The sequence below is a fragment of the Antechinus flavipes genome, chromosome 2 (assembly GCF_016432865.1).
Source record: "Antechinus flavipes isolate AdamAnt ecotype Samford, QLD, Australia chromosome 2, AdamAnt_v2, whole genome shotgun sequence".
In the NCBI taxonomy this organism is placed as follows: domain Eukaryota; kingdom Metazoa; phylum Chordata; class Mammalia; order Dasyuromorphia; family Dasyuridae; genus Antechinus; species Antechinus flavipes.
Window position 1 is genome coordinate 276107691 of NC_067399.1, and position 15580 is coordinate 276123270.

Sequence of the window (15580 nt, forward strand, 5' to 3'; positions counted from 1 at the left end):
ATTCAGCTACTAAACGAACTTTGAATGTATAAACACAAAGAAAAGCAATGAAACAGTGGCTATATATTTTAGGAAAACAATGCCCCAGGTTTCAGACACAAATTAGATTTCTAGTTAACAACTGAAAGTATAGAACCTCTTTTCTTTATGACATAGAGTAATGAAGAACAGAACACAAACGTTATAAAATTGTTCCACGGGTCCATCACATAAAATAGTATCTGCTTTAAAAATGCTTACTAATTTTAGAAGGTCTTTAAAATATGTGCAAATTAAAGTGGAATAAAGGGCACTATTTGCTGTTATTCTAAAAAAAAAAAAAAAAAGCCTAAAACCAGATATAGATACATCTATATGTATCTATGTATACATTTAGATACTATTCACACTTCAATATTTTTTTCTAAGAAAAAGGAGAGAAGGGGGTTGTGAATCCAGCATTTGAGAATCAGCCAACTAACAAACATTTATTAAATATCATCTATGTGCCAAGCACTATGCTGAGTACTGGGGATGTGAAGATAAAAAAAATTAAACAATCCCTGCATTAGACAGAGCTTATTACATCCAAAGTGTGCTAGATTTGGAATGAAGAGACCCAGGTTCAAATCCTGTCTCATCAACAAAAAGCTATGAAGTGCCTACAATGTCCCTGATGCTGGACTTTTATCAACTGTGTGGTCTTAAACAAGTCACTTATTCTTTCAAAGCCTCTACTTCTTTATCTTTAAAATTGAATGGAAGTAATAATTGTATTTCACACTTTGCACAGGGCTGTTATGAACAGAATACTTTACAAACCACTAGATAAATGTGAATGGTTATTTCATAAGGTTGCCAAGTAGACAGGAGTCTGGTCTTGCTGTCAGGAAGATGTGAGTTCAAATCTTGTCTCAGAGATTTACTAGCTGGATAATCCTGGGTAAGACACATGACCTCTTTTTGCCTCTATTTCTTCAATTGTAAATTGAGGATAATAATAGGACCCACCTTCTCCCAGAGTTATTGTGAGGGTCAAATGAGATAATATTTGTAAGGCTATCATAACTAATGGCACATAGTAGGTACTTAAAAAATGCTTGTTTTAGTGAGCTGATTCAAGCCAGTTCCAATGATCTTATGAAGAGAGCCATCTGCATTCACAGAGAGTACTGTTGGGATCAAATGTGGATCACAGCATAGTATTTTCACTTTTTTTGTTGTTGCTTGATTGCATTTTGTTTTCTTCCTAATTTTTTTGCCTTTTTGATCTAATTTTTCTTGTGCAACATAATAATTGTAGAAATCTGTATAGAAGAATTGCACATGTTTAACATATATTGGATTACTTGCCATCTAGGGGAGGAGGTGAGGGGAAAGGAGAAAAAAAATTTTGGAACACAAGATTTTGCAAGAATGAGTATTGAAAACTATCTTTGCATTTGTTCTGAAAATAAAAAGCTTTATATAAAAAATAAATAAATACTTGTTTTCTTCCTTCCTTTAATATTGACTCATTTATTCATTTGAGAAACACCTATAAGCACCTATTCTATGCAATACATTTTAGCAGATGGAGTTGGAAGAATGAAAAAATAAGTTAGATTGCCCAGAATTCATAAATTCACAATCTAATCTAGTAATAGGAGATAAGTAAAACTACAGATAAATGTAGTTCTGATTTAAATCCAACAGGTACACAAGAGGACTATGAAATATTATAAGATAAGATAAAGTAGAAATCACAATGCAAAAAGAATTAAGTGTATTTTAATAACCAGTGAAGGAGGAAGACATCTTAAATATTTGATTAAGTACCTGAATGAATCTGTGATCAAGATGTGAATATTCTCTGATGCAGACTCATTACACAAAGGAAGAAACAGGCATAAAAAATTAGTATGACTAATTAAGTTGGAAGTACAGTCTTTGATATTAAAAGACCCATATTAACTCTTGTATTTTTTTTCTCATCTGATCTATTTATGTCTAATATCTTATTGAGTGTATAAAGGAATAGAATTTGGGGGATAGTTATGGAAGGGGCTACACCTTGGGATCAAACTTCATAGACCATAATCTTCACTCCAAACTCAAATCTGTCTATATCTGGATACAAGTAAAAGTCTGAATTGTAGTTACAATATGACTTCAATACCCAGAACCAGATCAAGAATGATACCCAAATATGATAGTGAGAAAAAAAAAATGCTCTTCTTTGAATGCTTTTTTATGAGAATGAGTGTTTTATACTTTATAATAAACTCCTAATAAAAGCTACAGTTAGTTTAGATATAACTATGACTAGTCTCTTTTCCTTAAGTTTTGAACTGATTTACCCTCCAACTCTTAACAATTACAAGCCAACATTAATCAAATGAATCAACATTTAAGTATTGTAAGCAAACTTTCAATTCATTTGAAAATGGCAAATAAAAGCAATTTCAGTGGAAGATGTCTTCTAAAAAATTTCATTCTGAAACATATTGCAACTAGTCATCAGATGCAGATTTTACATAGAAAGAGAAAAAATCCTCAGTGACTATTCACATCCATCAATTTCTAGAGACTCAGAAAAGTGGCAAGAAGGAGAGGTTAAAACATAACTTAGTAGCAAGCTCAAGATACAGGGACCAACAATCCATAATGTAACAACATTTTTGAAAAGCACATTTTAAAGAGTCCCTGCTCTAGCTTCAATCTTCTTGAATCTTCAGTGGAGGCAAAGTGCTACAATTGGGACCTCATCAAAATAGAATTGGAAGTTGTGATCCCTTTGAAAAAATTTAAAAATATATTCTTAAGAAGTATTGTGGAATCCTAGGCTAAACAAGGTTAGAGAACAGAAACAGAATAGCTCTGCAACATCTTCTATAAAATTAGATAATCCTCAAATTCTTTCAACATATCCCTGGAGGCAAAATGGATTTTTTGTGTGCCTCTATGGACTATTCTTTTAACAAAAGAATTACATAAAGTAAAATATCACACCCCAAAAAAACAAAGACATGCATATTTATTACAAGAATTTTGTGGGGTTTTTTTCTTTTTTTCTTCCAAAGGAGAAATAGGAGACAGAAATTGACATTGGGAAAAAAGGTTTTAAAGAAAAACACAATTTTTAGGATGAAGGTGAAATTCAGGAAAATAGAAGCAGTAAGATATAAGCCAGATACACATTGTTGATTACATACAAGTAGACACAGAACTGGTCACATCTAGTAATTAAGTATAAAATACAACAAAGAATCTATTCAAGGAGCAGAGTTCGCTTCTGCTTTCTCAGTCCTGCTGCCTCAAGCTCTGACTTCTTATGGGATCCTTGTCTCAAATGGCCTTAAAGATCTACCTGATATCTGTGTCTGCTTCACTGCTTGAACTTGGTTTGTGGGCTGTTGGAAATGGGGGGAGGGAGAAAGGGCGAGAGAAAGATAGACATGGAGAGATACAGAGATTTCTTTTTTACAGAGAGGATAGAGAGAGAATAGAGGCCAATGCCAAACTATACCTCCGTGAACAAAAGGCAAAAAGAAATGATAGCTGTGGAAAGCTGACAAATAGAAGCAGGAGTAAAAAGTGCCTGAGGCAAAGCAAGTCAGTACCTGTATAAGAAGAAAGTACTAGTAAACCAGATGCTCAGGAATGGCAATAGAGGAAACAGGTCCTCCTAGACACAGACCCGGGCCTTGAAATCTTCAGCCCTGGCATCTAACAATGCAGAAAGAAACTAAATCCATAAGCTACATGATCAGAATAACAAGTTTGAAGGAGCTTGAGTCCAAAATTACTTTGGGAAAAAGTGGAAGGACACAATACTCATTTAGGAATGTGGTTATTGTTTTCATTGCTTTATTAATTTCCGTCCTAATTAAATGTTTTGCCATTTTAAAATTTTCATCCTCCTCATGAAATCTATCCTGATTTAGGGAAAATCAAATACCTACTATGCATATCTATATCTATCTGTCTATGTATCTATCAATATATGAACACACACACACACACACATTCACAGAGAAAGCCTGAATTCTTCAAAAAGTCCTTCTAAAATGTGGTGTCCAGAATTGAACACAGTACTCCAGATGTGCTCTGACTAGAGGAAAATACTGGGAAATTTTTTAACAACTTACTTGTTTCTCAGCCTCTTAGTCATCGGGCTTCCAACCTCATCACTCAGCTTATCAACTGCTCTCTCTAAGGTTCGCAATGATCTGAACTGTCAGATTTTATGCAGTTTTGTCAGTATGTGTAAGAGACATAACAAGCGGGTCAGTTTGGCTAGGCTGCAGAATATATGAGAAGGAATAATATGAAATCAGTAAGGAAAGATTAGTCAGATTGTGAAAGGTTTTTAAATATTAAAGAAATCTTTATTTTATAATAGATACAATAGGGAACCAATAAAGCTTTTTGAGCAGAACGATTATCATGGTCATACCTGTATTTAAAGAATTTCATATTTGAAATTCTGGAATATTAACTAAAGAAGAAAGAAGCAGGGGTAATATTACCCCTGGCAAAAAATCTAGGCAAAAGATGATGAAGACCTGAAATAGTGTTTTGTTTGTACAAATGGAGAGAAAGGGAAGAATGCTTCAGATGTTGCAGAGATAAAAATCAATAAAAATTAACAACTAATTGGATTGGAGAAGGGGGGGAGGATGAAGAGTTAAGGTGATTCCGTGTTTCAAAACCTGAATGACTCGAAGGATGAGCAGATTCAGAGATTTATCTATATGGAGACAATAATTGGACCCATGAGAGCAGATAAGATCTCAAGACAGTTTCAAGAGAAAAGAGAAGCAGCCAGGATAGAGCTTTTGAAACCATTCACAATTAGAAAGGTACCATATGGATGATGGGCCCACAAAAGAAGTTGAGAGAATAGGCTAGAGAAATAGGAAGAGAAATAAGAAAACCTAGAAAGAATTTCAAGGAGAGATTATATATTTTAAAAAGTAGACAGAAAATAAGCAAGTTTTATAAAGGGGAATAAGAGATAATGAATTCTGTGTAAGACTTGATAAGTCTTCCCATCTTTTATTTTTACAATCATTTTTTCACCTTACAATCATTTTTTCACCCTCCCTGTCCCCAAGTTGAACAATTGAAAAAGAAATGGAAAATCAAAATCTTCATAACAATATACTTAGTTTAGAAAAATAAATTTTCACATCAACCACACAAAGCAAAATATTATGTTTTATTATACATTTTAAAGAGCATAATTATAGAACATTTAGGTGGAGACTCAACCAGGTTTCCAACCTCATCAATGAACTAAAACTGTCCTCTTCAAAGTAGCCAATAATTTCTTAATTATGAAATTTAATGACCTTTTTTTCCAAATCATTCTGCTTCTTGACCTCTTTGTAAATCTTGACAATGTTGACAACCATCTTCTCCTAGTCACACTCTCCTTCTCTTAGGTTTTCCTGACACTATTTTCTCCTATTTCTCTACCATCTGTCTATTTTCCAGTCATCTTTGCTATACTTAATTCATGCATTCCTACTAACCATAAACATTTGCCAAGGCTTCTTTATGGACCTTCTTCCCTTTTCATTTTATACTATCTGGTTTAGTGATCTGAGCAGTTCAATTATCATCTCTGTAGCAATAATTCTATGATTCCCAGATCCAAGCTTAATCTCTCTCCTGAGGCATAGTCATTCATCACCAAATGAAATCTTGAACTGGATCTTAAACTCAACATGTCCAAAAGAAGGATTCAACTTTATCTTTCTCCCTTAAGCTCTCCCCTCTTTCCAATTTTCCTATTATGTATTGTCAAGAGCACTACCATCTTCAACCTTTTCATTTCTTGCATACAGAAGTATTCCTCTTTTTTCCACTCTCATAGCCACTGTAACTGGATCATGAGTGGCATGGAGAGAAAATTGTAAGAAGACTGCATGGTAGGAAGGAAGCAAGTTATTAAGGGATTTAAATGCCAAGTAGAAGACTTTAAAAGGTTTTGACCCTAAAGATAATAGTAATCTTATCGAACTTAGTAAGAGAATGACAAATTTGATGTGCATTTAAGAAGACAACCAAAAAAACCTCTGACAGCCACTTGAAGCAGAGTTTAAAAGAAGGCCACTGTCTCATTTCATTTGGGAGGTAATGAGCAACTAAATGTGGATGGTGGCTATAAGAGAGGAAAGAAGAGGAATACTTTGTATGTAAGAAATGTGAAGGAAGAAACAACAAGATTTGATAATAAATTAGATAAATGGAGAAGGTGAAAAATGGTAATGCCCAATTATTTATGTAGATGACCACTAAATCAGCATATTAATTCCTCATTTCCCACTCCTGAGCTTCAATCCCACACTTCCAACTCAAACATTAGACATTTATTAAATGATTACTATGTTCTAAGTATAGTGTTAACTGGCAAAGATAGGAGGAAAAAAACCCAACATTATTCCTGCCTTCAGGGAGTTCACATTCTAATGAATGCAATATACCGTGTTTCCCCAATAATAAGACCTATCCTGAAAATAAGTCCTCCCCTTACTGTGTAAGATTCCTCTAAAATAAGCCCTCCCCTGAAAATAAGCCCTATTGAGATTGCTACTGTAGTGAAGATGATCCCCTGCGCTATACGCTACATTACGGTACCCTCTGTATGCACCGTCCTGCCCCCCCCCCCCCCACCTCGTGAAACACATGCCCCGAGCTGCATCCAATCAGAGCTGCAGCAGTGAGCACGGAATCCTGTTTTTCCCCAGTGATTTGCTTGCTGGCGCCATTGAGAGCAGTGCCGCGGAGGAGAGCTGAGGCAGGACAACATAAAAACCTGGTATGTAAGCAGGAGTGAGGGGGCATGATGGAGGATAAAAGGGCCATGATGGAGGGTAAAAGAAGAACTCAGGGGGCATCATGGAGGATAGAAGGAGCACTCATGGAGCATGATGGGATTAAAACATTATTGAGGGGCATGATAGAGTGAAAAGAAGGACTGATGATCATAATTTTATTATTCTGTCTGCACAGGTCACCTGCGTTTTGGCAATTCATTTGGATGGAAAGAAAGCCACACTTCTAATCATCAGTAAGGCAAGAAAGATAAAATTGAACGTGTATCAGGCATTTACGTTCTTGAAACCGAAAAAGCCTGGTGTACACAAGTCGTTATAAGAAAGTGGGTTGATTTAATGCTGCCACTTGTTATGTGAGGTAACCAGAGAGGTCTGATAATCTGGGATTCAGCCAGCACTCACCGCACTAAAGAAATGAAGAACTTCCTTGCAGAGAGAAGAATAGATCAAGTAATGATTCCTGCAGGAATGACTGCCTATCTCCAGACCCTTGATATTGCAATAAACAAGCCATTCAAGGACCATTTGCGCATGAAGTCAATAACTACATTGAAAATAGAATGGAAAGAAATCAGCATGGAAACTTTGTGAAGTCCTGTCTGCAAGAAGTCGTGACTTGGGTGAAGAAGTCATGGGATAAAATTACTGACAGCTGTGTTGCCAAGGCACTACGAGCAGGTTACCTGGACAAGACATGTTCATTTAAAGAGAGCTATATTGCTGGACATGACAGATTGGATCCACTTCTTCTGAAGGAATTAGAGGCACAAGACATCCAGGATGGAATTCAGGGTATGGACACTTATGACGATGTTGTTGAAGAAGATGACATGATCATTATTGAATAAAGGTACTTTTTTTTGTTCACATTTATCTGTTTATTAAAATTGCTGTCAATGTTCATTAAAATAAGCCCTCCCCTGAAAATAAGCCCTCTGGTGTTTTTCTGTCCAAAAAAATAATAAGACAGTGTCATTATCGGGGAAACACGGGTATGAATAACCAGGTATATACTATATATAGTTAGAGTTAGTGATATAGTGATCTAGAGTTAGTGACAACTTAAAAGAGTTCTCTTAGGAAATCACTAAGATAAAATGCAGAGAAAGAAGAGAATTACTTCTCATGATATTTCAGTAGCATTTCATTCTGTTGACCACTTTATCTTTTTAAATTCTCTCTTCTCCCTTGGCTTTGGTGACACTGCTCTCTCCAGGTCTCTTCCTATCTGTTTTATAGCTTCTTCCTCATCTCCTCAGAGCTAGCATTTTATGAATTCATCTTCTTCTTCCCACTTCCTGCAAATAGATTGCTACACCAGAGATCTTTTTTTGCCCTCTAATCTTCTTTCTCTACACACACTTCATTTACAATCTCATTCTCTTAACTCTAATGATTTCAGTTATTGACAAATGACTCTCAAAATTATATACTCAGTACCCAGTGGTTATGTTTCTAATACACATTTTGTGCCTGTATCCAAAGATCACCTCATTTTAATGAGGCCAGAAGCATCTTATAATTAGAGTAAAAAGTATTATGAATCTGTGTTCAAAAATAAGTTGGTATAAAGACAACTTTTTGGTGGAATATGATTTGGGCTCCAAAAGTTTTCATTACAAACTTACATGATATTTAACCTGAACATAATTAAGATCTTCAAGACAAATAGGATCATTTCATTTGACTCATGACTACTAACAATGTATTAAGAGATGCTAGACAACACATATGTCATAAAGACTCAAAATGCAATTTGAAAATTTTCAATCCTAAATAATCTCTAAATATCTAAAAAGTTCTACAACATTTACCAATGAAATTAGCTAAATGAAATTCTTGGCATAACATTTAACCAAAGTAGCCAAAAAAGGGGGTAATAAATGAGTCTATATTATCTATGAGATTAAAATTTTTGAAAAAACATCACAAAGATATTTTTCCAGGAAAGAGGATTAGAGATATTAGAAAGGAAAATAAAGAAATATAATAGAATTTCTACAATTTGTCAAAAAGTATCAAAGAGTTTTAATAATCAATGCTTAAACCTGTTTTAATAATGGATACTTAAAATGCAAAATTTTTCAATATCTCTCATTAAATATTTTCCAGTAATGTTTATTTTATGATATATTATCATGTTTAAAAATTTTACTTCTCTACTCAAAATGGATATTTTCAAAATGAATACCACTTTGGAAGCAATCTTATAAAAAACTAATTATTTTACATTTACATTTTACATTCTTAAAGAGACTCAAAAATTTAAATGCAGTATTGCCTTGTCATATCTGTCCAATATAATCACAATTACCTAAATTTTAGATTTAAAATGTATCTAAGAATACATATAACTTATATCAATATTTTTAAAATGTAATGAAACAAATTCTCTTTGGCTTCTTAGAAATTGCTACAGCACTAGGATAACCAGTATCTTAATGAAATTCATGGGATACAAAACCCTTAAATCATACATAGTATAAAATTTATTCATTAAAAATTGAATTGTATTTTAAGATGGCACGGTAGGATAATAAACAACATTGGATTAATTATATTCCCTAGTTCCTTTTGTCCATAATCAATGACTATTTCAATTCAATAGTATTCCTAATTTGCTGAAACTACAGATTTAAATCTTCACTACCTCTCAAATTAAAAAAAGAAAAATGGTACTTCTTTTACATGTCTATTACCACTTAAGGGAAATGGAACTTGCTTCAACAGTTCCTTTCTATCCTCTAGATAAAATCACGTGACTGTTACAAAAATTCAGTTTGTAAACTTCTTTTCCAATCAGAATGCTTCAGATCATCATTTCAAAAACACCAAATCATTAATATGAACCTTTCTAACACTTAAGGTATTTTGAAGTTGGTTTTGCCATAATCTTAGTCCTTAATGCTCCTTCAAAAAAATGGGAGAATTTAACACATAACAGTATTCAATTTCCTTGCTACATTAAAACCAATTGCATTCTTCAGTTTTTCCATTTTGTATTACTCTTCATTTAGTGATGTAAATAAATGTCACTTTCTCTATTGCATTTTGGTGAAAGGAAATCACAGTCCATTCCTGCAGTGGCTTATCCACACAGATCAATTTTCAGATTTCAAGGCAATCCCTACTAATGGCTCAGAAATAAACATGTAACACCGAATATGGATCCAAGAAGTTTAAAAGTGTACATTTTTTTAAAATAATAAAAGCTCTTTTTTTCTATAGCACTTTAAGGTGTGCAAAAAGTAAATACTACAGATTAACAATCTGAAACATTCATAATGGCACTGAAGGTACTTGTTCTCAATGAATTTACATTCTTCTAGGGGAATGAATACAACAACAGATATACCTCTACATACAAAACAATTTGAGAATGGAGATAGTATTAGTAACTGGTAAAAACAAAAACTAAAACCAAAACCAAAAAATAACAACAACAACACAAAATAATCTGAGAAAAAAAAAAGAGAGTGCACTAACAACTAGGGGAATCAGGAAAAATTTCACAAAGCAAATGGCATTTGACTTGAAATTAAAAATTCTAAGAGGCAGTGACAAGAGTCAGTGAATTCCAGACATGCAGTTCAGCCTGTGCAATAAGCTGAAATGGGAGTTAGGTGGTCAAGTTTGGAAAACAATCAGTAGGCCAGTCTCACAAGAAATAAGGAGAAAAAATGTAAAGTAAATTTAGAAAAGGTAGCCTGGAGCCAGACCTCATTCAAAGCTTTAAATACCAAGCTGAAAAGTTTGTGGCTTATCCTAGGCAGTATGGAGTCACTGACAATTATGGCAAACGTGGGCTTTGGATAAGTTATTTTGCCAGCTGAATGGAGTATGGATTAAATAAGGATAAGACTGGAAGCAGGAAGACTAGGTAGTAGGTTACAGCAACAATATATGAGAAGGGTGAAGTGGGTGTGAATTAGAATGGTGACCACATATAAGAATGTTATGGAATATAATTGTTCTGTAAGAAATGACCAACAGGACGATTTCAGAAAAGCCTGGAGAGACTTACATGAACTGATGCTGAGTGAAATGAACAGGACCAGGAGATCATTAATACTTCAACAACAATACTATATGATGATCAATTCTGATGGATGTGGCTCTCTTCAACAATGAGATAAACCAAATCAGTTCCAATAGAGCAGTAATGAATTGAACCAGCTACACCCAGCAAAAGAATGCTGGGAAATGAGTTCCCAATCTCAATAGAATTCTAAATCCCTGTCTGCTTGCATTTTTTATTTTCTTCACAGGTTAATTGTACACTATTTCAAAGTCCAATTCTTTTTGTACAGCAAAATAAATGTATGGACATGTATACATATATTGTATTTAACATATACTTTAACATATTTAACATGTATTGCTCAACCTGACATCTGAGGGAGGGAGTGGGGGGAAGGAGAGGAAAAATTGGAACAAAAGGTTTTGCAATTGTCAATGCTAAAAAATTACCCGTGCAAATATCTTGTAAATAAAAAGCTATAATAATAATAAAAAAAGAATGGTGACCACATATGAAGGAGAGTGAAAGGGACAGATAGTTGTGGAGATGTAAGGAATGTTTTAGAGGAATAACTAGTAAAATCTGGAAATGGAGGTGAAGGAGAACAAGGAAATGAAAAGTTCAAAATAATTCCAAAGGTGCAAGTTTGTACTGGTGGAAAGATGGTGATGAAACTGGGGGTGGGGGTAGAGAATGACTAGACAGCAGCTTTATGAAAACAATCTAAAGGGTTTAGTAGCTTGCATGTTCAAGAGGAGTCAATAATAAGCCAATAAGATTGTGTTTTAAATATTAAGTGGCATTAAAAAAGGCAAAGAATCCAGAATTAGGGTGGTCATAATCACTGTACCCCACATCCATCAAACTACCTCTGGAGTACTGTGTGCCACTCCAAGTACCACATTCTAGAATGAAAATCGAGAAGCTGGAGACTGTCCAAGACAGCACCACTAGAATGGTGACAGACCTGAAGTTTATGTTATATGATGACTAGCTGAAGGAAGTGGGGATATTTATATTTAGTCTGGGAAAGGCAAAAGGCTTGGAGGTGGGAAAGTATGATAGCGGTCTTTAAGCATTTAAAGGTCTATCACATGGAATAAGAATTAAATTTATTCTGTCTAATCTAAAAGGGCAGAATTAGCTTTGTTCTTCACCACTATCCTACTACAGATATTGCCATTCCCATTTTATAAATGAGAACAATGAGGTTCAGAGAATTTAAGTGACTTCCACTCTCATACAACTATTAATTTCAGAAGTGGAATTTAAATCCAGATTAAGTCAAAGTCCTGCACTTTCTGCTACGCCAGAGCATCTTTATGTAAATTCTGAGGAAAACTCAATAAACTTACACCTCCCAAAATTTAAACCTGAAGAAATCTCAATCACTACGCCTCTACGTTCAGAAGTGGGAGGAGTTAATTCCAAGGTGGTTGTCACCTACCAACCTCAACTCAAAGCAAAACACAAGAATTATGCCCTACCGATTTCTGACACATTTACTTTAAGAGTCTCTTTTTGGCCCTTCTCCCACAACACCCCAACAGTTCTGATCCAAACCAACTTCTTCACCACCACCCTGTTCCCAACAAATGCAGAAGTCCCTCGGCATGACTTTGGCAGCTTGGGCACCAGAGACAACCTCCAAGGCACTCTCGAGAAAACCAACAAGACCCAATACAACTCTGGTGTGCTAGAAGCTCAGACACCAAGTACTATTGGTGTTTTGTTATTTTTCGCCTTTTTTTTTTTTTTTTTTAAATAAGGTAACACGTGCATCCGTGGGTACCGTCCTAGCATCCGTGGCAGAAGGAGTGCAAATAGATGTGGATCAAATCCACATACATAAACCCCGGGAGAAATGGGGCGAGAGTGCAAGGTCCTCTGGGCTCCGGGAAGCCTGGCGTGGAGGGGAAGGGTTAGGACAGTCTCCAAGGAGTAGCGGGAGTTAAAGGTCTGACAACAGCCCCGCGGGCAGATCGAGATGAAGAAAAGGATTTGGCAAAGCAGAGCCGACGCGTCTTTGCTCCTCCCCACCCCGCATCCCCTCAGTCCTGGGTCAGAATCCCGAGGCGGGGTGGAGGCGTAGAGATAGGGAACAAGAGGAGGATGAGACCGGGGATGGGGAAGTGGGGGGGTGGTTCCCGGGCCACTATACTCGGGGGTCGGGGGGGCGTGTCCTACCTGGGCCGTGGCGGACGCAGGAACTCCAGGCAGTGGGGTCGGGCCCGGTTCAGGGCCGGGACCGGCCGGGATCACCCCTCAGGAGGAGGCACCGCCGCCGCCTGCCCATCCCCCGCCGCCCGATTGCGGCGGGACCCGTGCGTGGGTTCGCGGGCCGGCGGCCGGTCGGGCTGTCCCCCCTTGGGTACCGTTTGCGTCTACTGGCGACGGCGGCGGCTGTTGCTGCTGCTGGCTGCCCCCAGCCGCTGCTCTTGCTCCAGCCCCTGCTCCTCCTCCTGCCGCCGCCGCCGCCACCGCGTCCCCACCGCTCCCATCGCCGCTGCGGCGACTACTGCAGCGCCCGCTGACCCGACCCGACGTTATTCTCCCCCTTCGCAACCCGGCACAGCCTAGCCCACCTGCCCTGCCAGGGCGAACGCCCACCTTCTCCACCGCAGCCGCTGATTGGAGGCCGCGTTCCGAATCCGTCACGTCGGTTGGCTGATCCCATTGCCTATCAGCGAGGGGGAGGGAAGTCGGGCAAAGAGGGTCTCCGCCCCCCACCGGAGAAATGCCGCTATCTTCAGGTTTGCCTGAGAGGGCGAGTTACCGGGAAAGGAGCATCACAATGGCAGTGCGCGTGCGCAAGAGCATTCTGGGGGTTGTAGTTCTAGCCACAAGCTGCGGCTATCCGCCAGTCCCGAGGAGGGAAGCGGGGCTATGGGAGGGGGGGAGGGGGCGAGTCCAAGAAGATGGCCCTCATACCTTGATTTTTTTTTTTTTTTTACCTCGGTTCAGCTTCAAACTTCGTGTCCGCTGGCTTATCTTGACATAGTGACGATGACCCTTGGTCTTGGTTCAATATCTTATTCTGCAGAGGTGAAGTCCAAGGGGACTTGGTCGGAGTAACTCAATCAGTTACATATGATGGACGGGACCACTTGGTCACGGCGACCCCGGGGTGTGAGGTGGCGGTGACGACCTCGAGGATCTTGGGCTCAGAAGCCGAGATTAAGGTTGAGGGAGATGATGGTCAGCGACGGAGAGGCTCTCTTGGACACGTTCGCGGGCCCCAAGCAGACTCCCTGGCAATAGAGGCCTCGCCCTCCATCCCTCTGTCCACGGAGGTTTTCTCGTTCAGATCCCTTAAGAGGCAAGGAAGTCGTCGAGCCCCAGCAAAGAAGACCTCGGCTTGGGAGCCGTTGATAATGACGCTTTGGGTTTTGATTGCTCCCGACGAACAGGAAGGAGTCTTCGCCCTATTTAGAAGCAGCCTCCAGCCCAGATTCCTGGCGAGGGAACGAGCCCCTAACGTGGACCAAAGATGGACTTCCTAGATCCTGGAATCCACAGGAGAAATTTGAAGGAGAATCAGGTTGGGGTGGAGGTGGGGGGTGGGGGAAGAGTAAGATGTTGTGTCGTGTATAAAGTGGAGTATTGTACAATAGGACCTGGAAATTAAAATGTTTTCAACAAGAACCAAAATAAAAGGGCTCTTGAAACCTCAGCATCTGAGGTGTTTTGTTTTGTTTTTTTTAAGTCAGAAGATTTTCCTGAGCAGGGATGAGACAATGAGAATTCAAGAGAATGAGGCTTACTGCCCTAAAACAAAGAGACCTGCTTTCAAACATGGAAGGAAAGAAGAAACCTACATTCACTCATCTTGACATTGATTTTATGGAGGGCAAGACATCTCAATTCAGTGGATGGGATGGGTCTTGATTTAGTAAAGTTCAGAGATGCAGGTGAGCTCTGACCTAATTTCAAAGCAGAGGAGATTTAGGAAGAATATATTCTGGAAAGATTGTAGATTTTTTTTTTCCCTGAAGAAGAATAACTTCTAGTTATATTTTATTGTCAGTTACTAGAGGGTTGAAAAATGCAATCACTATCGTCATAAGTCCCCTCTTGCCCTTGTTCTTACTTTCTGTCAGCAGTTCAGTATTTAGATTGTAAAGAGCAGAAATATAACAGATGCAACAACAGTACTTTAAACACCCTCCCCCCTTCCTCCCCCCCACACTCCTGTAATATTGATTTGTAGCTATCACTCTCTGGGAAAAGTATACAATTTCATAGGCAAAAAGAATGAAACTGGAGCCTCTACTACTAGCTTCAGGGTCATTTAAATCTTTCTTTTCCTTAGTCAAGTAGAATGCAATAGAAGTAAATGTAAATTTTTCCTATATGTTGTATTTGAATTGCTCTTAAAGGAAAAATATTTTAGCTTTTTAAAAGTCCAGAAAGCTTAATAGTTTCTTGACATTCTCAATAAACAGCAGGCATTTCTCCTTACACTTAAGTACAGACCCTTTGGATTAAGATGCAGAACAAAATGTGCATTAAAGGCAATTGATGATGCAGCTCATTTTGTTCTGGTCATAAACTTTAAAAACTTGCCAGATTTTCCATTTATTTCCACAAATTAAATCTTAAATTGCTTTTTCATGACTTTGCATGATATTCTAGCTGAAAAAAAATTGTTTGATCCTCAAAGTGATTAGAGATAGGAAGGAATTGGTGAATTCTTTGAATATTTTTCTTTAAAATTTATCTATTTTTTTCCAATTTTTAGGGAAAACCTGAA

The 15580-nt window shown here is 37.7% G+C and overlaps 1 protein-coding gene across 2 annotated transcripts in view; it reads right to left on the minus strand.

Moving 5' to 3' along the window:
- Window positions 1–14521, minus strand: part of TTBK2 (tau tubulin kinase 2) — a 251713-nt gene extending 237192 nt beyond the window's left edge. The window contains exon 1 of one of the 2 annotated variants that reach the window (XM_051977162.1): window positions 13438–14521. The gene's annotated coding sequence lies outside the window, so the exon portion shown is untranslated. Of the gene's footprint in view, window positions 1–13014; window positions 13114–13437 lie in introns of those variants that run through there. The other variant, XM_051977161.1, reaches the window with a different exon arrangement.
- Window positions 14522–15580: the final 1059 nt, after the last annotated feature.